Here is a 26,535-nt window from a genome sequence, read left to right as displayed (position 1 = left end):
TTGTGCTGCCATTCATAAACAGTATTCGAGGGCGTGTTTTCCAACGGGACAACGGTCGCTCACATACCGATTTTGTAACCCAAGATGCTGTACAGGCCCTGCCGAGAGGGAACACCATCGCATTTGGTGTATGGCTCTGGCGCATCGTACTGCATCTGCAGCAGCAATCTGGGCAACAGTTGACACCATAGTGACACAACGAACTGTTACAAATCGGTTACTTCAACGACAGCTCCGAGCCAGATGCCTTGTAGCGTGCATTCCACCGACCCCAAACCACCGCCATTTGCGACTTCAGTGGTGTCAAGCGAGAGCGCATTGGAGGGAAGGGTGTAGGTTTGTTGCGTTTTTTGGTAAAAGCTGATTCTGCCTCGGTGCCAGTGATGACTGTGTGAGGCCCGTTGAGGGGCATGCTACCACCCTGTCTACGTGCTACACACATTGGACCTACACCTGGACTTAAGGTCTGGGTTGCGATTTCGTATGACAGCGGCAGCACTCTATTGGTTATCGCATGCATCCTGACTCCAAATATGTACGTCGATCTGCTGATTCGAAAAGTTGTGCTGCCATTCATAAACAGTATTCGAGGGCGTGTTTTCCAACGGGACAACGGTCGCTCACATACCGATTTTGTAACCCAAGATGCTGTACAGGCCCTGCCGAGAGGGAACACCATCGCATTTGGTGTATGGCTCTGGCGCATCGTACTGCATCTGCAGCAGCAATCTGGGCAACAGTTGACACCATAGTGACACAACGAACTGTTACAAATCGGTTACTTCAACGACAGCTCCGAGCCAGATGCCTTGTAGCGTGCATTCCACCGACCCCAAACCACCGCCATTTGCGACTTCAGTGGTGTCAAGCGAGAGCGCATTGGAGGAAAGGGTGTAGGTTTGTTGCGTTTTTTGGTGAAAGCTGATTCTGCCTCGGTGCCAATGATGACTGTGTGAGGCACGTTGAGGGGCATGCTACCACCCTGTCTACGTGCTACACACATTGGACCTACACCTGGAGTTGAGGTCTTGGTTGCGATTTCGTATGACAGCGGCAGCACTCTATTGGTTATCGCATGCATCCTCACTCCAAATATGTACGTCGATCTACTGATTCGAAAAGTTGTGCTGCCATTCATAAACAGTATTCGAGGGCGCGTTTTCCAACGGGACAACGGTCGCTCACATACCGATTTTGTAACCCAAGATGCTGTACAGGCCCTGCCGAGAGGGAACACCATCGCATTTGGTGTATGGCTCTGGCGCATCGTACTGCATCTGCAGCAGCAATCTGGGCAACAGTTGACACCATAGTGACACAACGAACTGTTACAAATCGGTTACTTCAACGACAGCTCCGAGCCAGATGCCTTGTAGCGTGCATTCCACCGACCCCAAACCACCGCCATTTGCGACTTCAGTGGTGTCAAGCGAAAGCGCATTGGAGGGAAGGGTGTAGGTTTGTTGCGTTTTTTGGTGAAAGCTGATTCTGCCTCGCTGCCAGTGATGACTGTGTGAGGCCCGTTGAGGGGCATGCTACCACCCTGTCTACGTGCTACACACATTGGACCTACAACTGGAATTAAGGTCTGGGTTGCGATTTCGAATGACAGCGGCAGCACTCTATTGGTTATCGCATGCATCCTGACTCCAAATATGTACGTCGATCTACTGATTCGAAAAGTTGTGCTGCCATTCATAAACAGTATTCGAGGGCGCATTTTCCAACGGGACAACGGTCGCTCACATACCGATTTTGTAACCCAAGATGCTGTACAGGCCCTGCCGAGAGGGAACACCATCGCATTTGGTGTATGGCTCTGGCGCATCGTACTGCATCTGCAGCAGCAATCTGGGCAACAGTTGACACCATAGTGACACAACGAACTGTTACAAATCGGTTACTTCAACGACAGCTCCGAGCCAGATGCCTTGTAGCGTGCATTCCACCGACCCCAAACCACCGCCATTTGCGACTTCAGTGGTGTCAAGCGAATGCGCACTGGAGGGAAGAGTGGAGGTTTGTTGCGTTTTTTGGTGAAAGCTGATTCTGCGTCGGTGCCAATGATAACTGTGTGAGGCCCGTTGAGGGGCATGCTACCACCCTGTCTACGTGCTACACACATTGGACCTACACCTGGACTTAAGGTCTGGGTTGCGATTTCGTATGACAGCGGCAGCACTCTATTGGTTATCGCATGCATCCTGACTCCAAATATGTACGTCGATCTGCTGATTCGAAAAGTTGTGCTGCCATTCATAAACAGTATTCGAGGGCGTGTTTTCCAACGGGACAACGGTCGCTCACATACCGATTTTGTAACCCAAGATGCTGTACAGGCCCTGCCGAGAGGGAACACCATCGCATTTGGTGTATGGCTCTGGCGCATCATACTGCATCTGCAGCAGCAATCTGGGCAACAGTTGACACCATAGTGACACAACGAACTGTTACAAATCGGTTACTTCAACGACAGCTCCGAGCCAGATGCCTTGTAGCGTGCATTCCACCGACCCCAAACCACCGCCATTTGCGACTTCAGTGGTGTCAAGCGAGAGCGCATTGGAGGGAAGGGTGTAGGTTTGTTGCGTTTTTTGGTAGAAGCTGATTCTGCCTCGGTGCCAGTGATGACTGTGTGAGGCCCGTTGAGGGGCATGCTACCACCCTGTCTACGTGCTACACACGTTGGACCTACACCTGGACTTAAGGTCTGGGTTGCGATTTCGTATGACAGCGGCAGCACTCTATTGGTTATCGCATGCATCCTGACTCCAAATATGTACGTCGATCTGCTGATTCGAAAAGTTGTGCTGCCATTCATAAACAGTATTCGAGGGCGTGTTTTCCAACGGGACAACGGTCGCTCACATACCGATTTTGTAACCCAAGATGCTGTACAGGCCCTGCCGAGAGGGAACACCATCGCATTTGGTGTATGGCTCTGGCGCATCGTACTGCATCTGCAGCAGCAATCTGGGCAACAGTTGACACCATAGTGACACAACGAACTGTTACAAATCGGTTACTTCAACGACAGCTCCGAGCCAGATGCCTTGTAGCGTGCATTCCACCGACCCCAAACCACCGCCATTTGCGACTTCAGTGGTGTCAAGCGAGAGCGCATTGGAGGAAAGGGTGTAGGTTTGTTGCGTTTTTTGGTGAAAGCTGATTCTGCCTCGGTGCCAATGATGACTGTGTGAGGCACGTTGAGGGGCATGCTACCACCCTGTCTACGTGCTACACACATTGGACCTACACCTGGAGTTGAGGTCTTGGTTGCGATTTCGTATGACAGCGGCAGCACTCTATTGGTTATCGCATGCATCCTCACTCCAAATATGTACGTCGATCTACTGATTCGAAAAGTTGTGCTGCCATTCATAAACAGTATTCGAGGGCGCGTTTTCCAACGGGACAACGGTCGCTCACATACCGATTTTGTAACCCAAGATGCTGTACAGGCCCTGCCGAGAGGGAACACCATCGCATTTGGTGTATGGCTCTGGCGCATCGTACTGCATCTGCAGCAGCAATCTGGGCAACAGTTGACACCATAGTGACACAACGAACTGTTACAAATCGGTTACTTCAACGACAGCTCCGAGCCAGATGCCTTGTAGCGTGCATTCCACCGACCCCAAACCACCGCCATTTGCGACTTCAGTGGTGTCAAGCGAAAGCGCATTGGAGGGAAGGGTGTAGGTTTGTTGCGTTTTTTGGTGAAAGCTGATTCTGCCTCGCTGCCAGTGATGACTGTGTGAGGCCCGTTGAGGGGCATGCTACCACCCTGTCTACGTGCTACACACATTGGACCTACAACTGGAATTAAGGTCTGGGTTGCGATTTCGAATGACAGCGGCAGCACTCTATTGGTTATCGCATGCATCCTGACTCCAAATATGTACGTCGATCTACTGATTCGAAAAGTTGTGCTGCCATTCATAAACAGTATTCGAGGGCGCATTTTCCAACGGGACAACGGTCGCTCACATACCGATTTTGTAACCCAAGATGCTGTACAGGCCCTGCCGAGAGGGAACACCATCGCATTTGGTGTATGGCTCTGGCGCATCGTACTGCATCTGCAGCAGCAATCTGGGCAACAGTTGACACCATAGTGACACAACGAACTGTTACAAATCGGTTACTTCAACGACAGCTCCGAGCCAGATGCCTTGTAGCGTGCATTCCACCGACCCCAAACCACCGCCATTTGCGACTTCAGTGGTGTCAAGCGAATGCGCACTGGAGGGAAGAGTGGAGGTTTGTTGCGTTTTTTGGTGAAAGCTGATTCTGCGTCGGTGCCAATGATAACTGTGTGAGGCCCTTTGAGGGGCATGCTACCACCCTGTCTACGTGCTACACACATTGGACCTACACCTGGAGTTAAGGTCTGGGTTGCGATTTCGTATGACAGCGGCAGCACTCTATTGGTTATCGCATGCATCCTGACTCCAAATATGTACGTCGTTCTGCTGATTCGAAAAGTTGTGCTATTCATAAACAGTATTCGAGGGCGCGTTTTCCAACGGGACAACGGTCGCTCACATACCGATTTTGTAACCCAAGATGCTGTACAGGCCCTGCCGAGAGGGAACACCATCGCATTTGGTGTATGGCTCTGGCGCATCGTACTGCATCTGCAGCAGCAATCTGGGCAACAGTTGACACCATAGTGACACAACGAACTGTTACAAATCGGTTACTTCAACGACAGCTCCGAGCCAGATGCCTTGTAGCGTGCATTCCACCGACCCCAAACCACCGCCATTTGCGACTTCAGTGGTGTCAAGCGAAAGCGCACTGGAGGGAAGAGTGTAGGTTTGTTGCGTTTTTTGGTGAAAGCTGATTCTGCCTCGGTGCCAGTGATGACTGTGTGAGGCCCGTTGAGGGGCATGCTACCACCCTGTCTACGTGCTACACACATTGGACCTACACCTGGAGTTGAGGTCTTGGTTGCGATTTCGTATGACAGCGGCAGCACTCTATTGGTTATCGCATGCATCGTCACTCCAAATATGTACGTCGATCTACTGATTCGAAAAGTTGTGCTGCCATTCATAAACAGTATTCGAGGGCGCGTTTTCCAACGGGACAACGGTCGCTCACATACCGATTTTGTAACCCAAGATGCTGTACAGGCCCTGCCGAGAGGGAACACCATCGCATTTGGTGTATGGCTCTGGCGCATCGTACTGCATCTGCAGCAGCAATCTGGGCAACAGTTGACACCATAGTGACACAACGAACTGTTACAAATCGGTTACTTCAACGACAGCTCCGAGCCAGATGCCTTGTAGCGTGCATTCCACCGACCCCAAACCACCGCCATTTGCGACTTCAGTGGTGTCAAGCGAAAGCGCATTGGAGGGAAGGGTGTAGGTTTGTTGCGTTTTTTGGTGAAAGCTGATTCTGCCTCGCTGCCAGTGATGACTGTGTGAGGCCCGTTGAGGGGCATGCTACCACCCTGTCTACGTGCTACACACATTGGACCTACAACTGGAATTAAGGTCTGGGTTGCGATTTCGAATGACAGCGGCAGCACTCTATTGGTTATCGCATGCATCCTGACTCCAAATATGTACGTCGATCTACTGATTCGAAAAGTTGTGCTGCCATTCATAAACAGTATTCGAGGGCGCATTTTCCAACGGGACAACGGTCGCTCACATACCGATTTTGTAACCCAAGATGCTGTACAGGCCCTGCCGAGAGGGAACACCATCGCATTTGGTGTATGGCTCTGGCGCATCGTACTGCATCTGCAGCAGCAATCTGGGCAACAGTTGACACCATAGTGACACAACGAACTGTTACAAATCGGTTACTTCAACGACAGCTCCGAGCCAGATGCCTTGTAGCGTGCATTCCACCGACCCCAAACCACCGCCATTTGCGACTTCAGTGGTGTCAAGCGAAAGCGCACTGGAGGGAAGAGTGGAGGTTTGTTGCGTTTTTTGGTGAAAGCTGATTCTGCCTCGGTGCCAATGATGACTGTGTGAGGCCCGTTGAGGGGCATGCTACCACCCTGTCTACGTGCTACACACATTGGACCTACACCTGGAGTTGAGGTCTTGGTTGCGATTTCGTATGACAGCGGCAGCACTCTATTGGTTATCGCATGCATCCTCACTCCAAATATGTACGTCGATCTACTGATTCGAAAAGTTGTGCTGCCATTCATAAACAGTATTCGAGGGCGCGTTTTCCAACGGGACAACGGTCGCTCACATACCGATTTTGTAACCCAAGATGCTGTACAGGCCCTGCCGAGAGGGAACACCATCGCATTTGGTGTATGGCTCTGGCGCATCGTACTGCATCTGCAGCAGCAATCTGGGCAACAGTTGACACCATAGTGACACAACGAACTGTTACAAATCGGTTACTTCAACGACAGCTCCGAGCCAGATGCCTTGTAGCGTGCATTCCACCGACCCCAAACCACCGCCATTTGCGACTTCAGTGGTGTCAAGCGAAAGCGCACTGGAGGGAAGGGTGTAGGTTTGTTGCGTTTTTTGGTGAAAGCTGATTCTGCCTCGGTGCCAATGATGACTGTGTGAGGCCCGTTGAGGGGCATGCTACCACCCTGTCTACGTGCTACACACATTGGACCTACACCTGGAGTTGAGGTCTTGGTTGCGATTTCGTATGACAGCGGCAGCACTCTATTGGTTATCGCATGCATCCTCACTCCAAATATGTACGTCGATCTACTGATTCGAAAAGTTGTGCTGCCATTCATAAACAGTATTCGAGGGCGCGTTTTCCAACGGGACAACGGTCGCTCACATACCGATTTTGTAACCCAAGATGCTGTACAGGCCCTGCCGAGAGGGAACACCATCGCATTTGGTGTATGGCTCTGGCGCATCGTACTGCATCTGCAGCAGCAATCTGGGCAACAGTTGACACCATAGTGACACAACGAACTGTTACAAATCGGTTACTTCAACGACAGCTCCGAGCCAGATGCCTTGTAGCGTGCATTCCACCGACCCCAAACCACCGCCATTTGCGACTTCAGTGGTGTCAAGCGAAAGCGCATTGGAGGGAAGGGTGTAGGTTTGTTGCGTTTTTTGCTGAAAGCTGATTCTGCCTCGCTGCCAGTGATGACTGTGTGAGGCCCGTTGAGGGGCATGCTACCACCCTGTCTACGTGCTACACACATTGGACCTACAACTGGAATTAAGGTCTGGGTTGCGATTTCGAATGACAGCGGCAGCACTCTATTGGTTATCGCATGCATCCTGACTCCAAATATGTACGTCGATCTACTGATTCGAAAAGTTGTGCTGCCATTCATAAACAGTATTCGAGGGCGCATTTTCCAACGGGACAACGGTCGCTCACATACCGATTTTGTAACCCAAGATGCTGTACAGGCCCTGCCGAGAGGGAACACCATCGCATTTGGTGTATGGCTCTGGCGCATCGTACTGCATCTGCAGCAGCAATCTGGGCAACAGTTGACACCATAGTGACACAACGAACTGTTACAAATCGGTTACTTCAACGACAGCTCCGAGCCAGATGCCTTGTAGCGTGCATTCCACCGACCCCAAACCACCGCCATTTGCGACTTCAGTGGTGTCAAGCGAAAGCGCACTGGAGGGAAGAGTGTAGGTTTGTTGCGTTTTTTGGTGAAAGCTGATTCTGCCTCGGTGCCAATGATGACTGTGTGAGGCCCGTTGAGGGGCATGCTACCACCCTGTCTACGTGCTACACACATTGGACCTACACCTGGAGTTAAGGTCTGGGTTGCGATTTCGTATGACAGCGGCAGCACTCTATTGGTTATCGCATGCATCCTGACTCCAAATATGTACGTCGTTCTGCTGATTCGAAAAGTTGTGCTATTCATAAACAGTATTCGAGGGCGCGTTTTCCAACGGGACAACGGTCGCTCACATACCGATTTTGTAACCCAAGATGCTGTACAGGCCCTGCCGAGAGGGAACACCATCGCATTTGGTGTATGGCTCTGGCGCATCGTACTGCATCTGCAGCAGCAATCTGGGCAACAGTTGACACCATAGTGACACAACGAACTGTTACAAATCGGTTACTTCAACGACAGCTCCGAGCCAGATGCCTTGTAGCGTGCATTCCACCGACCCCAAACCACCGCCATTTGCGACTTCAGTGGTGTCAAGCGAAAGCGCACTGGAGGGAAGAGTGTAGGTTTGTTGCGTTTTTTGGTGAAAGCTGATTCTGCCTCGGTGCCAATGATGACTGTGTGAGGCCCGTTGAGGGGCATGCTACCACCCTGTCTACGTGCTACACACATTGGACCTACACCTGGAGTTGAGGTCTTGGTTGCGATTTCGTATGACAGCGGCAGCACTCTATTGGTTATCGCATGCATCCTGACTCCAAATATGTACGTCGATCTACTGATTCGAAAAGTTGTGCTGCCATTCATAAACAGTATTCGAGGGCGCGTTTTCCAACGGGACAACGGTCGCTCACATACCGATTTTGTAACCCAAGATGCTGTACAGGCCCTGCCGAGAGGGAACACCATCGCATTTGGTGTATGGCTCTGGCGCATCGTACTGCATCTGCAGCAGCAATCTGGGCAACAGTTGACACCATAGTGACACAACGAACTGTTACAAATCGGTTACTTCAACGACAGCTCCGAGCCAGATGCCTTGTAGCGTGCATTCCACCGACCCCAAACCACCGCCATTTGCGACTTCAGTGGTGTCAAGCGAAAGCGCACTGGAGGGAAGAGTGTAGGTTTGTTGCGTTTTTTGGTGAAAGCTGATTCTGCCTCGGTGCCAATGATGACTGTGTGAGGCCCGTTGAGGGGCATGCTACCACCCTGTCTACGTGCTACACACATTGGACCTACACCTGGAGTTAAGGTCTGGGTTGCGATTTCGTATGACAGCGGCAGCACTCTATTGGTTATCGCATGCATCCTGACTCCAAATATGTACGTCGTTCTGCTGATTCGAAAAGTTGTGCTATTCATAAACAGTATTCGAGGGCGCGTTTTCCAACGGGACAACGGTCGCTCACATACCGATTTTGTAACCCAAGATGCTGTACAGGCCCTGCCGAGAGGGAACACCATCGCATTTGGTGTATGGCTCTGGCGCATCGTACTGCATCTGCAGCAGCAATCTGGGCAACAGTTGACACCATAGTGACACAACGAACTGTTACAAATCGGTTACTTCAACGACAGCTCCGAGCCAGATGCCTTGTAGCGTGCATTCCACCGACCCCAAACCACCGCCATTTGCGACTTCAGTGGTGTCAAGCGAAAGCGCACTGGAGGGAAGAGTGTAGGTTTGTTGCGTTTTTTGGTGAAAGCTGATTCTGCCTCGGTGCCAGTGATGACTGTGTGAGGCCCGTTGAGGGGCATGCTACCACCCTGTCTACGTGCTACACACATTGGACCTACACCTGGAGTTGAGGTCTTGGTTGCGATTTCGTATGACAGCGGCAGCACTCTATTGGTTATCGCATGCATCGTCACTCCAAATATGTACGTCGATCTACTGATTCGAAAAGTTGTGCTGCCATTCATAAACAGTATTCGAGGGCGCGTTTTCCAACGGGACAACGGTCGCTCACATACCGATTTTGTAACCCAAGATGCTGTACAGGCCCTGCCGAGAGGGAACACCATCGCATTTGGTGTATGGCTCTGGCGCATCGTACTGCATCTGCAGCAGCAATCTGGGCAACAGTTGACACCATAGTGACACAACGAACTGTTACAAATCGGTTACTTCAACGACAGCTCCGAGCCAGTTGCCTTGTAGCGTGCATTCCACCGACCCCAAACCACCGCCATTTGCGACTTCAGTGGTGTCAAGCGAAAGCGCACTGGAGGGAAGAGTGTAGGTTTGTTGCGTTTTTTGGTGAAAGCTGATTCTGCCTCGGTGCCAATGATGACTGTGTGAGGCCCGTTGAGGGGCATGCTACCACCCTGTCTACGTGCTACACACATTGGACCTACACCTGGAGTTAAGGTCTGGGTTGCGATTTCGCATGAGAGCGGCAGCACTCTATTGGTTATCGCATGCATCCTGACTCCAAATATTTACGTCGTTCTGCTGATTCGAAAAGTTGTGCTATTCATAAACAGTATTCGAGGGCGCGTTTTCCAACGGGACAACGGTCGCTCACATACCGATTTTGTAACCCAAGATGCTGTACAGGCCCTGCCGAGAGGGAACACCATCGCATTTGGTGTATGGCTCTGGCGCATCGTACTGCATCTGCAGCAGCAATCTGGGCAACAGTTGACACCATAGTGACACAACGAACTGTTACAAATCGGTTACTTCAACGACAGCTCCGAGCCAGATGCCTTGTAGCGTGCATTCCACCGACCCCAAACCACCGCCATTTGCGACTTCAGTGGTGTCAAGCGAAAGCGCACTGGAGGGAAGAGTGTAGGTTTGTTGCGTTTTTTGGTAAAAGCTGATTCTGCCTCGGTGCCAATGATGACTGTGTGAGGCCCGTTGAGGGGCATGCTACCACCCTGTCTACGTGCTACACACATTGGACCTACACCTGGAGTTAAGGTCTGGGTTGCGATTTCGTATGACAGCGGCAGCACTCTATTGGTTATCGCATGCATCCTCACTCCAAATATGTACGTCGATCTACTGATTCGAAAAGTTGTGCTGCCATTCATAAACAGTATTCGAGGGCGCGTTTTCCAACGGGACAACGGTCGCTCACATACCGATTTTGTAACCCAAGATGCTGTACAGGCCCTGCCGAGAGGGAACACCATCGCATTTGGTGTATGGCTCTGGCGCATCGTACTGCATCTGCAGCAGCAATCTGGGCAACAGTTGACACCATAGTGACACAACGAACTGTTACAAATCGGTTACTTCAACGACAGCTCCGAGCCAGATGCCTTGTAGAGTGCATTCCACCGACCCCAAACCACCGCCATTTGCGACTTCAGTGGTGTCAAGCGAGAGCGCATTGGAGGGAAGGGTGTAGGTTTGTTGCCTTTTTTGGTGAAAGCTGATTCTGCCTCGCTGCCAGTGATGACTGTGTGAGGCCCGTTGAGGGGCACGCTACCACCCTGTTCACGTGCTACACACATTGGACCTACAACTGGAGTTAATGTCGGGGTTGCGATTTCGTATGACAGCGGCAGCACTCTATTGGTTATCGCATGCATCCTGACTCCAAATATGTACGTCGTTCTGCTGATTCGAAAAGTTGTGCTGCCATTCATAAACAGTATTCGAGGGCGCGTTTTCCAACGGGACAACGGTCGCTCACATACCGATTTTGTAACCCAAGATGCTGTACAGGCCCTGCCGAGAGGGAACACCATCGCATTTGGTGTATGGCTCTGGCGCATCGTACTGCATCTGCAGCAGCAATCTGGGCAACAGTTGACACCATAGTGACACAACGAACTGTTACAAATCGGTTACTTCAACGACAGCTCCGAGCCAGATGCCTTGTAGCGTGCATTCCACCGACCCCAAACCACCGCCATTTGCGACTTCAGTGGTGTCAAGCGAAAGCGCACTGGAGGGAAGAGTGTAGGTTTGTTGCGTTTTTTGGTGAAAGCTGATTCTGCCTCGGTGCCAATGATGACTGTGTGAGGCCCGTTGAGGGGCATGCTACCACCCTGTCTACGTGCTACACACATTGGACCTACACCTGGAGTTGAGGTCTTGGTTGCGATTTCGTATGACAGCGGCAGCACTCTATTGGTTATCGCATGCATCCTCACTCCAAATATGTACGTCGATCTACTGATTCGAAAAGTTGTGCTGCCATTCATAAACAGTATTCGAGGGCGCGTTTTCCAACGGGACAACGGTCGCTCACATACCGATTTTGTAACCCAAGTTGCTGTACAGGCCCTGCCGAGAGGGAACACCATCGCATTTGGTGTATGGCTCTGGCGCATCGTACTGCATCTGCAGCAGCAAACTGATTAAATATGTCTTTGTACTGTATGTCAATTTGGTTTCCAACAAAATCTTCCCTTTGCTAACCACTTGTCTACTACTAGTAAGTGGCTTTACTAGTTACAATCTTTTATTTGGCTGGCAGTATTGACACTCGTTGTATTGCAGTAGTTCGCTTAATGATTTTTGTGAGGCAAGTGCTTAATGAAATGTATAGGTTACTGTTAAGATTTCTTTTTAGTCAGGGCCATTCTTTTGAATTAATTATTTGAAGTCAGGTTGTAATTTTTTTGAGAAGCCAGACTGCGTTGCGGTAGAATATTGTGGGTCAATGTTGAGAGGATAAGAAAAAGCAAAGACAAAGTTGGCTCAGTACGTTCAGTTTTACTCATCTGTTACAGAATCAAATAACGTAGAAGTTTCACCTTCTCAGTCATTCTGCAATTTAAGTACAGACACACTCATTTAAATAAAGAAGTTTCAGGCCTTCCTCATTTATACTGTGTCACTACCACAAACATGACCTTAACATAGACGATGCTAACGACGATAGGTCAACTGACTGTGACAGTGTGCGTTTGGAAGGGACGGGGCTAGAATGGTTACGGTGATGCAGCAGGAACATCTGGTTAACAATAAAATGGTTCATATGGCTCTGAGCACTGTGGGACTTAACATCTGAGGTCATCAGTCCCCTAGAACTTAGAACTACTTAAACCTAAGAACATCACACACATCCATGCCCGAGGCAGAATTCGAACCTGCGACCGTAGCGGTCGCGCGGTTGCAGACTGTAGCGCTCAGAACCGCTCGGCCACGCCGGCCGGCTCTGGTTGACACGGACAATGCAAGGTTCTTTGGGCGCCGAAGCACACATATTGTTGTGGACTGGCAAGACAGCCAATCCACAGTGACAGGTAGCCGAAAAGGCACGCGTTTAATCTCACGCAGACTGGCGTGAGGTCTGGAACAGGACAATGTCTTGAGAATTGCAAATAAAGTACGAAGATCTTGGAATACTTAACTTTAATCCATAATTGGTGTACATCGCTCTTGACGGCACATGTTTTATAATTTCAATATTAACTGGTAATGGCGCCTTGCTAGGTCGTAGCAAATGACGTAGCTGAAGGCTATGCTAACTATCGTCTCGGCAAATGACAGCGTAATTGTCAGTGAACCATTCCTAGCAACGTTGGCTGTACAACTGGGGCGAGTGCTAGGACGTCTCTCTAGACCTGCCGTGTGGTGGCGCTCGGTCTGCAATCACTGACAGTGGCGACACGCGGGTCCGACTTATACTACCGGACCGCGGCCAATTTAAAGGCTACCACCTTGCAAGTGTGGTGTCTGGCGGTGACACCACACATATCATATTTGCTCAATCATGATTCAGAAGTGTCAGAACCAGGCCCGTCGCCCGAGATTACAGTGGAGTGGTGCACAGAACACGGAGAAACACAGCAGATAGTCAGCCACCTCATTAGCGACGCACACACTGCCATAGTGCGCTTACAATTTTGTGGCAGTGCATAGTGTGGCTACCCAATGGGCTTTCGAAATTGTCCAACGATCAGGAAGCACAATTTAGCTCAGTTACTTTGAATGCTGAAAGATGTCTCCGACACTACCAGTGGCACACGACTGAAGCTGAATGGTACCATACTTGCATCAGTGCAGCATTCGATGCTGCTCTAAGCCGTTCTCATCCATCTCATTGACAACGTGCAGGCATTTCAGGAGTGTGTGACCAGAACATGTGACGCAATCCGAATGCACGCAGGTGTATTTGAAAGATTCATGAGTCATAGTGAAGAAGGGCTGAAAAGTGTGTCAGGATAAGGTGACAGCCACATGCATCAATGTGTATCGTTACTGATTAGCAGACAGACTCGAATGAGAGGACAGGTTGGTCCATGCCTCGACATATTATTACAGGAACTTTTCTCCTAATCTGAACAAGTACCACGTGCTGTAGGAGTATGTGATACTTTTTTATACACCCTGTGTTCCCCTACAGTTTGTGATCCCTACAGCTCACTGTAGAACGAAAGATGTTACTAACGTCTTAAGACATGCTCTATCATCCTGTCCTTTCTCCTGCCTAGCGCTCTCCACATCTTCCTTTCCTCTTCTATTGTGTGAGGGCTCTCTTCTCATCTTTAAGGTAAATGTAAATAAAAACTGAAAAGTATTATCTATAAGAAACTATTCATGTTTTGAATTAAAACTGATACTAACATTTATATGCCAACGGCCTTGCCGCAGTGGTAACACCGGTACCCGCCAGATCACCGAAGTTAAGCGCTGTCGGGCTGGGCTAGCACTTGGATGGGTGACCATCCGGTCTGCCGAGCGCTGGTGGCAAGCGGGGCGCACTCAGCCCTTGTGAGGCAAAATGAGGAGCTACTTGACTGAGAAGCAGCGGCTCCGGTCTCGGAAACTGACACACGGCTGGGAGAGAGGTGTGCTGACCACATGCCCCTCCATATCCGCATCCAGTGACGCCTGTGGGCTGAGGATGACAGGGCGACGAGTCGATACCTTTGGGCCTTCATGGCCTGTGTGGGAGGAGTTAAGTTTTAGTTTACTTTAGTAACACTGACAACAGTGAGCAGTGGGGTAATTACGTGTTATGTACAGCTTGCTGTCTTTTTTTCAGCTTAAGGCTGTAGTGCTGTTTTTAATCTGGTAATATTCCTTCAGTTTATGGCCAGTTTTCAAAGAAGTTAGTTACATAAGGCCTATTTTGGAGAAGGGTGATTTTTTTTCAGTAATGTACGCTTTTTGCAGTGTTGTATGTGTAACCGATCTAATCTATCGGCCACAATAAATATGCAGCACCATACCGACTTCTTTATTGTTTCGACAAAATAGCAATGAGTATCATTCAGGCAATTGGTGTTGTGTGCCGCCATCTCATAATTCAGGCAACTGGTTTTGTATGCCGCCATCTGTATTGACATGCTACCGAATAAACACATCAGTCTTATCTGTGAAACCAACTATGATGATTGCTTGAGAGTGAACTTCAGTTTCTGAGCACCCCAGTAATACCACCACAAACTGGTATTGCAGCCAGTCTTGTACATGGCACATTTACGGTGTCGGCTTTGTTGTGATGTGCAGTTATGTGCTGCCTTCTGTCAGTAATAGCTATCACTGTAGTATGATGAAAACAAATATCGTCTACAAATATACACAATAAATAAATCTCCCGAGAGACTGATCTGAAAGGAAAATAATGATTTAACAGTTCATCAACAATGATGTCATTATTCAGTAGATACAGGGGACAAGCACACATTGAGGAAAGTTGAGCAAGGAATTAGACTATGGCTTTTCAATGAAACCATCTTGGCATTTGTTTTAAGTGACCTATAGAAATAAAGCCAAACCTAATGTGGTCGTCAGGATGAGGACTGGAAGTGGAGCCCTCCTGAATCCAAATTCAGTGTCTCACTACAGCGCCATCTCACTTGGTGAGAGAATGGTATGTCATGCTGTATGTAATAAGGTGCCAGTACCATTTCACCTCAACTATATGCAATTCCTTCAAAATTATAGAGTGCTGTTATCAGTCGTCCTTTTTTAGATTTTATTACGCAAATCCAGATTTCGGCTAGTAGCAAGCCTTTCTCAATGCACTATTTTCTATTCTCAGTGCCTGTAAGTCCCTGCTGTTCGGTCGTTAGTCACGGTTCTTTGAATACTGTATTCAAAGAATGGTGACCGACGCCCAAACAACAAGGACTTATATGCATTGAAAATAGAAAATAGCGCTTTGAGAATGGCTAGCTACTAGCTGAAATCTGGATTTGCGTAATAAAATCTGAAAAAGGACGACTGATTGCTACACTCTATAATTTCTAAGTCACATAACAGTCGCTTAGTTCACCCACTTTCCGAATGGAAGGTAACCTGATATGTAATTCGATTCCAACTTCAATTATATTTCATAAGGCACAGACTGTATCAGTTCTTGAATAATCTTCTTAGGCAGTTGAGAGCTTGATCTTCTTATGTATTCGTCACTTAGGTTCCTGAGGGATATGAGAAAAGATGACCATAGAGAGATTTATGTAAAGTATAGTTTATTTACAAGAGTGTGTGACCTATACATAACTACTTTTTGTATCAGTGATCCTCTAACCGAGGAGGGCGGCCTTGTACTGGAGGTGTGCGATGGCGTCAGCGTGGTGGATGGCTGGGATGCCGGCAGCGTAGATGGCGGCCAGGGGCAGCCCAGACACGGGGTCTGCGGGGGTGGCGGCGGCCAGGGCTGCGGACTGAGCGTGGGCCGCAGCGTGGGCGGCCTTGGCGCTGGCCACCTGGAAAGGGAGGAGCGTCTTGTCAGTAACACCGTCCCACCACTTGGTATGTATACTGTTCTAAAGGGGGTATAGGAAATGGTGTAGAAGTACATACCTCAGGAGTGTCCAGGGGAACACCGCCAGGTCCGATGACGATGTTGGCGGGTCCAGCGATGACGGGGGCGGCAACGGCGTAGCGAGCGGCGGCGATGACGGGGGCGGCGGCGACGGCGGGCACGCCCAGGGTGTTGCGGGCGGCCTCGGCGGCCTGGATGTTGAGGTGCGCCGCCTTGGCGACGGCCACGTGGGGCTCGTCGGCGGGCACGACGGAGGCCACGGGCACGCCCAGCGTGTTGCGCGCCGCCTCCGCCGCCTGCGTCGCCAGGTGCGCCGCCTTAGCCACGGCCACGTCGGGGGCGTCGGCGGGCACCGGGATGGCGGCGGGCACCCCCAGACCAAGACCCAGGTAGCCGGGCTTGGCCAGGGCCACAGCCAACACGGAGCTCAGGATCACCTGCAGACAGCGTATGCATTAGACATCGTCGAACTGTCTAGAAGCGGTGTACTTACCGCATTGCTATGTTTTGAATGAATTCTACTTATCACAGATCATGGCTTACAGAACGTCTACTATGTTCATCTAATGAAATTTTTGTTCTTCAGGATTAGTCGTCATCAAATTTTATTGCTTAAGAATCACTACTGACGTCTTGGTGTGGTATCTTGGCCCACATATGTATCTATCGTATTACTGATTTGTTCAAATGGCTGTGAGCACTATGGGACTTAACATCTGAAGTCATCAGTCCCCTTGACTTAGAACTTCTTAAACCTAACTAACCTAAGGACATCAAACTCATCCATGCTCGAGGCAGGACTCGAACCTGTGACCGTACCAGCAGCACTGTTCTGGACTGGACTGAAGCGTTGAGAACCGGTCAGCCTCAGCGGCCGGCTATTGATTGGTGGCCCACATAAATTAGTACGTTCTGAGACCGCAATAGATTAGCTACAGTAAGGGGGTAATAACTTGTCTGACAACCCTCTAGTACAGGCTGTTTAAATTAGGCATAATTTTGAACACTTCAGGTCGACTTTCTCTGTTTCAGATTGCTACGATACTAAGTCACCCCAAAGTCGTGACTCTGTCTAGGAAGTGTTGCGTTGTCTGTGGGAGTATTACATGTATTATTCAATATGAGACACGATCAAAATTATTTAACAAACGTTTTGAATGTCTTCTTCCTTCTTCTTACTGTGTGATATTACAAGTGCCGGAATCTAATTTCATATTCCTTGTTGCAAATGTATACCACATTTGAAGATGACTACCTCTGTAATGCGCATTCACAAATCCATGTTACTTCGGTGTCAACGTTTATACCACAACAGCTCATTGGTACGCATTTTGAACGCCCTTCAGTTGTTGTTACCAATAAAACACCCCCCCCCCCCCACATCCTTTAATCCCACATTTGCGCTGCAACTTACCTTTCTGTCCCTGAAGTAAGTAGCCAACTTTACTTAGCTTTTCGACGAATTCACCAATTACATTTAAAATTGAGCGTACCTAAAAAATTACTTTCTCTGTTAGTAGTTGGTCTTTCCTACTGGTCACGAAAGCCCACATTCTTAACAATACCTTTACTGATGTTCCTGGATTCGGGTAATAGTTGCTGAATGGACACTACGAATATTGGAAACTAAGGCCGATAATCGCTGGCCGTACGAACGCTTGATTCGGACCGTGTGCAGCCCTTGGGCGGCCTTTCCACGAGCGCTGTTCTAGATCACCAATCATCAACTAGAGCACTTCCGATTCCTCTTTCTATTATTCGTAATTCCATCATACAACAACTCAAAAAAAAAATACACTACTGGTCATTAAAATTGCTACACCAAGAAGAAATGCAGGTGATAAACGGGTATTCATTGGGCAAATATATTATAGTAGCACAGACATGTGATTACATATTCACACAATTTGGGTGCATAGATCCTGATAAATCAGTACCCAGAACAACCACCACTGGCTGTAATAACGGCCTTGATACGCCTGGGCATTGTGCGAAACAGAACTTGGATGGCGTGTACGGGTACAGCTGCCCATGCAGCTTCAACACGATTCCACAGTTCATCAAGAGTAGTGACTGGCGTATTGTGACGAGCCAGTTGCTCGGCCGCCATTTAATAGACGTTATCAGTTGGTGAGAGATCTGGAGAATGTGCTGGCCAGGGCAGCAGTCGAACATTTTCTGTATCCAGAAAGGCCCGTACAGGACCTGCAACATGCGGTCGTGCATTATCCTGCTGAAACGTAGGGTTTCGCAGGGATCGAATGAAGCGTAGAGCCATGGGTCGTAACACATCTGAAATGTAACGTCCACAGTTCAAAGTGCCGTCAATGCGAGCAAGAGGTGACCGAGACGTGTAACCAGTGGCACCCCATACCATCACGGCCGGTGATACGCCACTATGGCGATGACGAATACACGCTTCCAATGTGCGTTCAGCGCGATGTCGCCAAACACGAATGCGGCCATTATGATGCTGTAAAGAGAACATGGATTCATCTGAAAAAATGACGTTTTGCCATACGTGCACCCAGGTTCGTCGTTGAATACACCATCGCGGCGCTCATGTCTGTGATGCAGCGTCAAGGGTAACCGCAGCCATGGTCTCCGAGCTGATAGTCCATGCTGCTGCAAACGTCGTCGAACTGTTCGTGCAGGTGGGTGTTGTCTTGCAAACGTCCCCATCTGTTGACTCAGGGTTCGAGACATGGCTGCACGATCCGTTACAGCCATGCGGATAAGATGCCTGTCATCTCGACTGCTAGTGATACGAGGCCGTTGGGATCCAGCACGGCGTTCGGTATTACCCTCCTGAACCAACCGATTCCATATTCTGCTAACAGTCATTGGATCTCGACCAACGCGAGCAGCAGTGTCGCGATACGATATACCGCAATCGCGATAGGCTACAATCCGACCTTTACCAGAGTCGGAAACGTGATGGTACGCATTTCTTCTCCTTAGACGAGGCATCACAACAACGTTTCACCAGGCAACGCCGGTCAGCTGCTGTTTGTGTATGAGAAATCGGTTGGAAACTTTCCTCATGTCAGCACATTTTAGGTGTCACCACCGGCGCCAACCTTGTGTGAATGCTCTGGAAAGCTAATCATTTGCATATCACAGCATCTTCGTCATGTCGGTTAAATTTCGCGTCTGTAGCACGTCATCTTCGTGGTGTAGCAATTTTAACGGCCAGTAGTGTATTATAAACAGTATTTTATATTTTTCCTTTTATTAATCAATCTAAATCATTCTGTAGTATTGTTAAAATGGTTTCCTTTCTCCTACCTTCGATAATTTTGCTTTATCACATTTCTTTTTCTAATAAGGGTCACCTAGGAGACATGTAGTCTGCATCAGGTTCTGATATGTGTCTGGGTATTAGTAGATAAGAATTATATTCAGGAGTGTAAACGGACAGCGTATGACTACTGTACCAGCATATAATTTTGTTTTATCCTATGTTTCATTACTAATCCCATTCTACTGTAGCGAGAAACACCAATATTGGAAATGTGTAAAAATAATTAGTACTGCTTAGACTCTCAAATGCTGTGGCTTTCTCACTGAGATGATTGACGGTACCACTATCCCTATATACACACACGAAATTCGGCCAGAGAAGTCATAGTAATGTCATTTTATATACATAATAACTGCAGACATTACAAATGTTTCTGCCACCGAGTTTCAGTCATATTATTTATATTAAAGGTGGATAAAAACCAATTAATATTTGCAACTAAATGTGTGTAGGCTGTTAGTATTTGATTATCCACCTATGCTGCTAGGATTTGTGCTGTAACGTACTTTTCATGTTATCGTTTGAATGTGACCTTTAGTTTCGTAAGTACTGTAAACTATTTCTCTATTTTGGTCTGTAGCTCGTTCTTTCACTGCCTCAGTTTACACGATATCAGAGAGTGTATACTTGTATAGTGATACGTTTCGACCGTATATCAGCAACACTGTGTATGAAAATTACGTTTCAAACGGAAGTGTTGCTGGTGTTATAAATGGTGGAGAGACAAACACATTTATCTACTCTTCTACCGTTTACTTAAGGCTACAACCGCCTTAGCATTACAGAAACTAAAATCTCTGACGAGAGCTTCATGCTCCAAAGCGAGATATACTATCGTTACATCTCTCTGAGTATCACTAGTGGTAAGTAATACGAATTTTGAAATATATGTTGCCGACCGCGGTGGCCACGCGGTTCTAGGCGCTGCAGTCCGGAACCGCGCGACTGCTACGGTCGCAGGTTCGAATCCTGCCTCGGGCATGGATGTGTGTGATGTCCTTAGGTTGGTTAGGTTTAAGTGGTTCTAAGTTATAGGGGACTGATGACCTCAGATGTTAAGTCCCATAGTGCTCAGAGCCATTTTTGAAATATTTGTTGCATCCCAGATGAGATTCATGCACTTGAATATGATTTGCGGATGGTACTGAAATATAACAATCCTTCTATCATTATTTTGCCGTTTACTTTCCCACACACTTAATATTGTCTGTGGAATATGTAGGTAGACGCACGGCCCTGTGACCCCTGCCTGCAGAGCGTTAACGCCCCCGCCACTGTGCGCTGGCGGCTACTCACCAGGACCTTCATGTCTTCTGCGGCTGCTGCTTCGGACTGAACTGTTCCTGCCCAGAGTTTGGCTGGCCAGCGGCTTATATAGCGCGGGCCGGCCTCGTCTTCCCCGCTACATCCTGCCGCCTGCACCCACTACGAGACTGCCCGGTCTTCGGCGATGGGCGGCGCCCGCCAAAGTCGTTGCTCTCCAGTTACTACTACAATTCCTCCTCCCTCTACTCGTACTGTTTTTTCAACGATTCCCGAACTTTGTGGTAAATCAAACCCGAAAAATAAGTCAAATCTTCATTTTTTATGTTTTCTTCCATTACCTTCAAAACTCCACTTGGTCGCTGGTGCATACCAGTCCAGCGAGGTCACGTAGTTGCTAAGGCATTGAAACACATTCCCAAAGAACACTGTACGAGTCGTCATTTCGTCATCGTGAGTCACGTCATTAGTCGCTTAGGGTGAAATCTCTTTTTGGTTTTTTTTTTTGTTTTTTGTTTTTTGTATTTTTTTTTTTTTTTCGGTAGCACCCCACGGATCCTTAACCCCAGTCTCTCTAGAACTCAGCTGATATTCCGTCTGTACCTCTCAGTCAACATGACGTTAAGGCCTAACATTTATCGTCACTTTAAGGTTTTCCGCCATTGCGTAATTTCTTCTATATTCCTGGGACCGAGCGAGGTGGCGCAGTGGTTAGCACACTGGACTCGTATTCGGGAGGACGACGGTTCAATCCTGTCTCCGGCCATCCTGATTTAGGTTTTCCGTGATTTCCCTACATCGCTTCAGGCAAATGCTGGGATGGTTCCTTTGAAAGGGCACGGCCGATTTCCTTCCCCATCCTTCCCTCACCCGAGCTTGCGCTCCGTCTCTAATGACCTCGTTGTCGACGGGACGTTAAACACTAATCTCCTCCTCCTCCTTCTATATTCCTGGAGCTGTAGTTAATTGAAATGTCTTCGAAATCGCCGAAAACCGGCCAACTAAGTACAACTTCACGACGACACGTATGGAAACATACACTGAAGCGCCAAAGAAACTGGTATAGGCACGCTTACTCAAAAATGGTTCTGAGTACTATGAGACTTAACATCTGAGGTCATCAGTCCCCTAGAACTTAGAAGTACTTAAACCTAACTAACCTAAGGACATCACACACACCCATACCCGAGGCAGGATTCGGACCTGCGACCGCAGCGGTCGCGTGGTTCCGGACTGTAGCCGCTAGAACCGCTCGGCCACCCCGGCCAGTGGGTGGGAAGAATTAATTAGAATTTAATCCTATTTTGACATCATTTCATTCATATTTCGAACAGATTTTTTTGAATAATTTCAGCCGAAAATAACAAAGTTACGCTGTCATATTGGCTGAAGGTTGCCGGCCGCGGTGGTCTCGCGGTTCTAGGCGCGCAGTCAGGAACCGTGCGACTGCTACGGTCGCAGGTTCGAATCCTGCCTCGGGCATGGGTGTGTGTGTTGTCCTTAGGTTAGTTAGCTTTAAGTAGTTCTAGGGGACTGATGACCACAGCAGTTGAGTCCCATAGTGCTCAGAGCCATTTGAACCATTTTTTGGCTGAAGGTTGTGAGTATAGTTCTCCAATTGCGTGCAGTGTAGCCATTTCAATTTTCATCTGAATTCAAAAAGGTTTTGATTTTACATTAATGACTTATTTCCTAAGAAAATGAACCTCAATGCAGGTGAAAATATTGAAAATTAAAAATTTAGCAGGTGTTGGAGCAATTTACTTCGATTTTCAGAAATTTTTTCTCTTGTTATGCAAAGAAAAAACCCTTAAAATTATGATATCATCTCACAAGATGGTTCTTATAATTTGTAATTTTATAAAGAATCACACTGTCAATTGTCATAATGATCGGTTCTATACTTTTTGAGTTAGACTGCAACCATGTGTGTAAAAATTCATTTGGAGATAAACTCGCCCGCATCTCGTGGTCGTGCGGTAGCGTTCTCGCTTCCCACGCCCGGGTTCCCGGGTTCGATTCCCGGCGGGGTCAGGGATTTTCTCTGCCTCGTGATGGCTGGGTGTTGTGTGCTGTCCTTAGGTTAGTTAGGTTTAAGTAGTTCTAAGTTCTAGGGGACTTATGACCACAGCAGTTGAGTCCCATGGTGCTCAGAGACATTTGAACCATTTGGAGATAAACTCGTTTTAAAAATAACTTTCGGAAACTAGAAATTCAAGGAAGTTAACAATAATGTACCGATTAATCTGCGATTCCAACACCATATAGTAATCCTTCTCCTTCCTCATGGGCTTCGTGTTGCGCTTTCAACAGTGCTTTCCCTGCTTTCCAACCTTCCTTCGATTCCAGTGAACTACGTCGACTCTGCCGGCTCACGCGCTCGTTATCCACTTGTTCGGCATAATTGAACCTTTGCGTGCCTACTACAATTCCTGCCTCGTTCACGACCATCACTAGCGATGAGTATCTTTCATTGAATAAGCCCGCTGCTAAATACGTTGCCAATTCAACGACTTTTAGTCCGGAGTGCAAGTTGGTTCAAATGGCTCTGAGCACCATGAGACTTAACAACTGAGGTCATCAGTCCGAACTAATTAAACCTAACTGACCTAAGGACATCACACACATCCCTGCCCGAGGCACGAGTCGAACCTGCGACCGAAGCGGTAGCGCGGTTCCAGACTGTAGCGCCTAGAACCGCTCGGCCACCGAAGCGCAATTGTTTAGGAGCTAATCGCCAGATAGTGGAATTAAAACTTTCATTCGAATTTTCTGTGTGGCCACCTAAACATCTCTCCAGTAATTCATTCCTTGATAAATCTTCATATATTGGAAGAATTTCCTTCTCTATGTCGGGGTGCAATGGAGTAGCGTGCGGTCTGCGGTTCGTGTTCTGTACCAAGGGCTTTTCGTTCCTGCCACCCGCTCCAGCTGTCTTGTCCCTCTGGGCAATACTCGTGTCGACGACTTTCATCCGTGGAAATCGTATGATATTATGTCGCCGTAATTGCTTTTTTCATGTCTTCCACAGTATCTACACTCCTGGAAATGGAAAAAAGAACACATTGACACCGGTGTGTCAGACCCACCATACTTGCTCCGGACACTGCGAGAGGGCTGTACAAGCAATGATCACACGCACGGCACAGCGGACACACCAGGACCCGCTGTGTTGGCCGTCGAATGGCGCTAGCTGCGCAGCATTTGTGCACCGCCGCCGTCAGTGTCAGCCAGTTTGCCGTGGCATACGGAGCTCCATCGCAGTCTTTAACACTGGTAGCATGCCGCGACAGCGTGGACGTGAACCGTATGTGCAGTTGACGGACTTTGAGCGAGGGCGTATAGTGGGCATGCGGGAGGCCGGGTGGACGTACCGCCGAATTGCTCAACACGTGGGGCGTGAGGTCTCCACAGTACATCGATGTTGTCGCCAGTGGTCGGCGGAAGGTGCACGTGCCCGTCGACCTGGGACCGGACCGCAGCGACGCACGGATGCACGCCAAGACCGTAGGATCCTACGCAGTGCCGTAGGGGACCGCACCGCCACTTCCCAGCAAATTAGGGACACTGTTGCTCCTGGGGTATCGGCGAGGACTATTCGCAACCGTCTCCATGAAGCTGGGCTACGGTCCCGCACACCGTTAGGCCGTCTTCCGCTCACGCCCCAACATCGTGCAGCCTGCCTCCAGTGGTGTCGCGACAGGCGTGAATGGAGGGACGAATGGAGACGTGTCGTCTTCAGCGATGAGAGTCGCTTCTGCCTTGGTGCCAATGATGGTCGTATGCGTGTTTGGCGCCGTGCAGGTGAGCGCCACAATCAGGACTGCATACGACCGAGGCACACAGGGCCAACACCCGGCATCATGGTGTGGGGAGCGATCTCCTACACTGGCCGTACACCACTGGTGATCGTCGAGGGGACACTGAATAGTGCACGGTACATCCAAACCGTCATCGAACCCATCGTTCTACCATTCCTAGACCGGCAAGGGAACTTGCTGTTCCAACAGGACAATGCACGTCCGCATGTATCCCGTGCCACCCAACGTGCTCTAGAAGGTGTAAGTCAACTACCCTGGCCAGCAAGATCTCCGGATCTGTCCCCCATTGAGCATGTTTGGGACTGGATGAAGCGTCGTCTCACGCGGTCTGCACGTCCAGCACGAACGCTGGTCCAACTGAGGCGCCAGGTGGAAATGGCATGGCAAGCCGTTCCACAGGACTACATCCAGCATCTATACGATCGTGTCCATGGGAGAATAGCAGCCTGCATTGCTGCGAAAGGTGGATATACACTGTACTAGTGCCGACATTGTGCATGCTCTGTTGCCTGTGTCTATGTGCCTGTGGTTCTGTCAGTGTGATCATGTGATGTATCTGACCCCAGGAATGTGTCAATAAAGTTTCCCCTTCCTGGGACAATGAATTCACGGTGTTCTTATTTCAATTTCCAGGAGTGTATATGTCTTCGAATCACTAGTCCATAATAAGTGCTGAGCTTTTTCACTAATGACTCTGAGAGTTTGCCTTTTCCACCAAACTTTTCCTTTTTTCCAATGTTTCGGAGTTGAGTCCCCTTTGAAATTGTGACAGCGTATTCTTTGATAGTTAAACTAACGATTGATGCAGTAAAAATCGGGTTTTTTGAACTTCCTAATGTGGATCCTCCCCTTAAGTGCGATTGAACGTGGTGGTACAGACGGCGCACGAGCGATGGGACACAGCATCTACGAGGTAGCGACGAAGTGGGGATTTTCCCATAGGACCATTTCACTAGTGTACCGTGAATATCAGAAATCCGGTAAAACGTCAAATCTCCGACATCGCTTCGGCCGAAAAAAGGTCCTGCAAGAACGGGCCCAACGACTTCTGAAGAGAATCGATCAACATGACAGAAGTGCAATCCTCCCGCAAATTGCTACAGATTTCAATGTTAGGTCACCAACAGATGTCAGCATGCGAACCATTCAACAGAAGATCATCGATATGGGCTTTCGCAGACGAAGGCCCACTCGTGTACCGTCGATCACTGCACGACACAAAGCTTTACGCCTCACCTGGACCAGTCAACACCAACGTGCCATTGCAGTGATGTGGAACCCCTGATGTGTTTAGATACGATTCTGATAGGTAACACATACGTAAACATCCTGTCTGAACACCTACATTCATCCATGTCCACTGACCATTTCGACAGACTTGGGAAATTCCAGCAGGACAATGCGATACGTCCAGAATAGCTACAGAGTGGCTTCAGGAACACTATTCTGAGTTTAAACACTTCCACTGGTCACTAAACACCCCAGACATGAACAATATTGAGTATATCTGAGATGCCTTGCAGTGTGCTGTTCAGAAGAGATCCCGACCCTCTCGTACTTTTACGGATTTCTGGACAGCCCTGCAGGATTCATGGTATCAGTTACCTGCAGCACTACTTCAGACATTAGATGAGCCCATGCCACGTCGTGTTGCAGCACTTCTGCGTGCTCACAGTGGACCTACACGACATTAGGCAGGTGCACCAGTTTCTTTGTGTCTTCAGTGTGATGTATTAATGTACTATTAAATACGACGGTGATTCAAACGAAAACCTTAAATTTGTAATAACAAATGGAAATTTCGCCCCGTTATCTTGTAAGTTGGTAAGCGTGCTACAAACA

At 48.7% G+C, this 26,535-nt stretch overlaps 1 protein-coding gene and 1 pseudogene across 1 annotated transcript in view; one reads left to right on the top strand and one right to left on the bottom strand.

Annotated features, from left to right (window-relative positions):
- Positions 1-26,535, bottom strand: part of LOC126253582 (cuticle protein 18.7-like) — a 261,847-nt gene that overhangs the window by 126,618 nt on the left and 108,694 nt on the right. The gene's annotated exons all lie outside the window — the stretch shown is intronic.
- Positions 14,165-14,282, top strand: LOC126253762 (5S ribosomal RNA; annotated as a pseudogene).

This window comes from Schistocerca nitens, chromosome 4, assembly GCF_023898315.1.
Source record: "Schistocerca nitens isolate TAMUIC-IGC-003100 chromosome 4, iqSchNite1.1, whole genome shotgun sequence".
Taxonomy (NCBI): Eukaryota; Metazoa; Arthropoda; class Insecta; order Orthoptera; family Acrididae; genus Schistocerca; species Schistocerca nitens.
The sequence above is the reverse complement of the archived record's forward strand: the minus strand, read 5'-3'. Positions and strand labels throughout refer to the sequence as shown.